This window comes from Grampus griseus (genome assembly GCF_964374135.1).
Source record: "Grampus griseus genome assembly, chromosome: 12".
Classification (NCBI taxonomy): Eukaryota; Metazoa; Chordata; class Mammalia; order Artiodactyla; family Delphinidae; genus Grampus; species Grampus griseus.
In genome coordinates, this window is record NC_139006.1 from 6,961,627 (window position 1) to 6,966,673 (window position 5,047).

The 5,047-nt window shown below is 44.5% G+C and overlaps 1 pseudogene across 1 annotated transcript; it reads right to left on the bottom strand.

Annotated features, from left to right (window-relative positions):
* Positions 1–1,578: 1,578 nt before the first annotated feature.
* LOC309830987 (ATP synthase F(0) complex subunit C2, mitochondrial-like) lies at positions 1,579–2,296 on the bottom strand (annotated as a pseudogene). Its single transcript has 2 exons — positions 2,116–2,296; positions 1,579–1,812 (listed from the first exon to the last, which is right to left on the bottom strand). The product of its transcript is annotated as an ATP synthase F(0) complex subunit C2, mitochondrial-like (transcript).
* Between the last annotated feature and the right edge of the window lie 2,751 nt (positions 2,297–5,047).

Consider the following 5,047-nt stretch of genomic DNA (forward strand, 5'->3'; position numbering starts at 1 on the left):
CATTCAGAGGTGGAGCCTGTGACCCAGGTCTAAGGCAATCAGCACATGGTGCCCTGCTGGTAACAGCGATTAATTGATTCAAGGGTAGATCAATCAGAGTGAATCCCAGCACACTTTTGAAGGAGCTTCTAGAAAAGAGGCTCTCTCTTTCCCACTGGACTTGAGTCTCAGAGGATTCACACTGGAGCTGCCGGCAGCGATCTTGCCACCATGTGGGGTTTTTTGTTTGTTTACTTATTTTTTTATTTGGCTGCATCGGGTCTTAGTTCCCTGGTCATGGATCGAACCCAGGCCCCCTGCGTTGGGAGCACAGCGTCTTAACCACTGGACCACCAGGGAAGTCCCACCCCACTGTGGTTTGGGAATAAAGTCAATATGGAGAGCAGATTGGAGAGATAGAGAATGTTTGACCCCTGATTCCAGCCACATCTGAGGTCAGCCTTAACCCTCAACTTTTCTGGATAAAAGTCAACACATTCCCATTTTTGCTCAGGCCGGTTTGAACTGGAGTGTCATTTTCAAATTAGTTCTGATGGACACATAGGGTTAGGGCTAGTGCAGCCCTTACAGGGGTTTGTTAAGACCTATTCTACCCAACTTTTCCTAACATTTTCCCCCCACTGTGATATACCCAATGATTTTATGCCCTTGCAGAGCACAATCTCATAAACAAATCTACATTTTGATGACATCTCCAAATGACCGCAAGGATGTAAATCATTATAATAATTTGTGATTTTCACAACTAATTACAATACACACATAAGGTAGGTGGCCATGGACTATGGTAGATTAAATGGGTTGTTGTTTGATTCCTTTCTTTCCCCCTCAAGAAGGCATTTTGGAGCTCTTAGAACAAGGCCCAGTCCAAAGAGAAACATAGGACTAACCTTCAATCTGTCTCATCTGCTTAAGTAAATAAAACTTTAAACTCTAATACTTCCATATTAGCAATAAATGACCAGACACACGCCATAAATGAAACTGAATTCAGGGAATTCCCTGGTGGTCCAGTGGTTAGGACTCCTCGCTTTCACTGCAGGGGGCACGGGTTCAATCCCTGGTCGGGGAACTAAGATCCCACAAGTCGTGTGGTGTGGCCAAAAAAAGTAAATAAATAAGAAATAGAAACTGATTTCAACATACCAGTGGATCGAGACACACATGGACGAGGACTGACCAGTGAACTGGGCTCAGTGTATTCCCAAGCTACATGAACTATCTTCAAAACTAATACATTTTTCATCTGTTAGCTCTGGTCTAAATTGAAAACATTTATTCTTTTCTGAAAAGAGAGCTTGTATTTGTCACCTTTCTCTCTTGAAGGATGGATAGCCTTTGAGAATTATTTTCTCAAGGGCAAGATGGTAACTTTCGCTTGGATCTTTGATGTTTAAACTGGTTTAGAAAAAAACATATTTTTAAATTAATACAGTATTTGTCTTTTCTCTGTGTTCTCTATTTGTCTGTCAACCCTGAGCCAACCAATTTCCCTAGGCTGCCTGGGGAGGTATAGGAAAAGGAACATACAGGGCAGAGAAACACAGGAGAAAGAACTATGAGGTGGAGACAGCTCCTTCACAAGGTAAAGAGGATGAGAAAGGCCACATCAGGCAAAAGGTCCCCATCGCCTCTGAGAGGGCAAAGGCCAGAATGGTGTAGAAGAGCTGTTGCTTCTGAGAAGAGCTCCTGGCATAACCAATGATGAGGCTCCCAAACACAGTCCTGATTCCAGCCCCAGAGCCAGCCACCTACTGTGACAGCCTCAGGTCCAACAAACTTGGCTGCTGTGTTGATGTCCCTTGAAATGGCCTGCAATGTATATGTATAACTGAATCGGGGATCTCCCTGGCGGTCCAGTGGTTAAGACTCTGTGCTTCCACCGTAGGGGGCACGGGTTCAATCCCTGGTCAGGGAATTGAGATCCCACGTGCCGTGCTGTGCAGCCAAAACTCAAAATAAATAAAAGAGTAAATGGGGATTCTTGTACCATCTTTGCAAAAAAAAAAAAGAATAACAGAATCACTTTGCCATACACCTGAAACTAACACAACATTGTTAATCAACTATGCTCCAACATAAAATAAAAAGTTAAAAAAGAAAGCTGGGGGGCACTGTTTTGGAAGCTGCTGCTAAGAGTAAGCAACGTCAGGGGACATGGGGCTGCCAAGCTGCTGAGGCTCTCATCTGTCAGCGTCTCTGTTCATTTCAGCACCACTGCAGACAGCGACGGGCTCAGTAGCTTAGAGGTTCTCCTGACCTAGAAGGAGGTGGAGACAAACGTGCAAATGTACATTTTCAGGGGATGAAGAGCTGTGGCAGGAGAGCTGCTCCCAGTGCAGAGAGACAGAGAGCTAGAGAAAAAAAAATTTTTTTTAATGAAAAAATTTTAAGAATCCAGGATTGGATTCCAGTTTCAGGAATAGCTGGATTCTAGAGATAAAATAACATACTCAAGAATCTACCTCTCTCAGGGGCTTCCCTGGTGGCGCAGTGGTTAAGAATCCGCCAGCCAATGCAGGGGACACGGGTTCGAGCCCTGGCCCAAGAAGATCCCACATGCCGCAGAGTAGCTACTGAGCCTGCGCTTTAGAGCCCGCAAGCCACAGCTACTGAGCCCACGTGCCACAACTACTGAAGCCTGCGCACCTAGAGCCCATGCTCCGCAACAAGAGAATCCACCACAACGAGAAGCCCAGGCACCGCAACGAAGAGTAGCCCCCGCTCACCGCAACTAGAGAAAAGCCTGCATGCAGCAACAAACACCCAACACAGCCATAAATAAATAAATAAATAAATATATTTAAAAAAAAAAAAGAATCTATATCTCTCAAAGGATTGGGAGCCTGGGATTAGCAGATGCAAACTAGCATATACAGGATGGATAAACAACAAGGTCCTACTCTATAGCACAGGGAACAATACTCAATATCCTGTGATAAACCAGAATGGAAAATAATATGAAAAATAATATATGTATGTATAACTGAGTCACTTTGCTGTACAGCAGAAATTAACATGACATTGTAGATCAACTATACTTCAATACAATTTTTTTTTAAATCTACTTCTCTCAGAAAATTATAAAGCAAAAGTGAAAAGTGCTTATGCTTGATAATTCTGGGTACACATAGGGGAGTTACTTTGTACTATTCTCGTAGCTTTTCTGTAAGTTTGAAATTATTTCAGATTTAAAAGTTTTTTAGGGGACTTCCCTGGCAGTCCAGTGATTAGGACTCTGCACTTCCAATTCAGGGGGCACAGGTTCGAACCCTGGTGGGGAAACTATGACCCCACATGCTGGGCAGCAGGGCCAAAAATTAAAAAAAAAAAAAAAGTCTTTAAAAAAGAAACTATCTCTTTTCATGTTTTGTCTTCTTCCCTACGCTTTTGTCATACTCTCCAAATACTTCCCAAATTTACTACTAGTTTAGCAATCCCAGAAGAAAGACTATCTTTTCCAGTGGTTCTAGCAAACAACTCAGGTTGGTATCTGCCATAGATCAAATGTTTGTGTCCTCCCCAAAACTGTACGTTGAAATCCTAACTCCCAATATGATAGTACTAAGAGGTGGGGCCCTTGGAAGCTGATTAGGTCATGAAGGTGGTGCCTTCATGATGGGATTAGTGCCCTTATAAAAGAGACCCCGACAAGGGCCTGCTTCACCTACAGCCTACTCACATGACTGACCTTCCTTGGTACTTGCCCCAGGTCCCAGATAGTGACAGCTTATCAAAGGGGCAGTGAAGGGCGTACCCCTCCACTGGTTTCCCTGGTAGCAAATGAGCCCACCTGACGTCAATTCCCCTATAATTTGTCATCTCCCCTTCCCCTTGAGAGTGAAGACTGCCACCAAGTCCTGCCTGCCATGCGCTGCACGTGGTGGGGCATTGCTCCGGGAACTTGCTTCAGACATGTAAGCTCCCCCATCCATTAAACCACTGATGCCTCAGATAAAATAAAACAAGAGACTCCGGAGAGCTCCCTTCCCTTCCGCCAGGTGAGGACGCAGAGAGCAGACGACAGGAAGTGGCCACTCACTAGTGATTCTGCTGGCACCTTGATCTTGGATGTCCCAGCCTCCAGAACTGTGAGAAATAATCACAGAAATAACCTGTTGTTTATAAGCCACCCAGTCCATGGTATTTTGTTAGAGCAACCCAAATGGAGTCATCAGTCCCTTGAGTCCTGTGCCCACCTGACCCAGTCACAGTGGCCACAGGAATGAAACGATCTGATCTGCCAAATGTCCATTCCTAGAGCCAGATCCTCCCAAACCTCAGAGATGGTCAAACCTCGGGGATGGATCAGTCAGCAAAGGAAATCCAGGTGCCAATGCCAAAAGGAGGGCACGTAGATGCTGGGAAGACCCAAACAGCATAGAACTACCCCATCATCCAAGCTCTTGATCCCAGAAGCCCTGCTCAAAGGAAGAAGGATGGGGGGACTGAGATGATAGAGAAGGAGCAGACATGACAGAGGTTAATGAAAAGCAACCTGTTCTGCTTCTCCAAAAATTTGATGTTTCATAAGGTCATTGGCCCTTCCTGCCCTTCCTGCAACACAGGACTAACAAGGGACACAAGTTCTGCCACAAGAGGCCCATAAATATTCAATATAGAGGAGGATTAATTTACAAAGATGATACAATTTGATCATGATGGGGCAGGAACTTGGTCAGGTTTACAGTGAAACCCGTCTTTGTCTAGCCCTCGTATAAGGAGCGCAAAGACCCCTGACATTCTTTTTTTTTTTTTAATATTTATTTATTTGGTTGCACCGGGTCTTATTTGCAGCAGGCAGGCTCCTTAGTTGCAGCATGCATGTAGGATCTAGTTCCCTGACCAGGGATCGAACCTGGGCCCCCTGCATTGGGAACTTGGAGTCTTAATCATTGTACCACCAGGGAAGTCCCAGCCCCCTGACATTCTGAGAGCTATATTACAATACATTTAAGTGTACCTCTCTTTTATTACAAAAATATTACAAAACATTCATAGTGTGTACAGTAAAAAACCAAATTTTCCCCATCTCCAGAGTGCTATT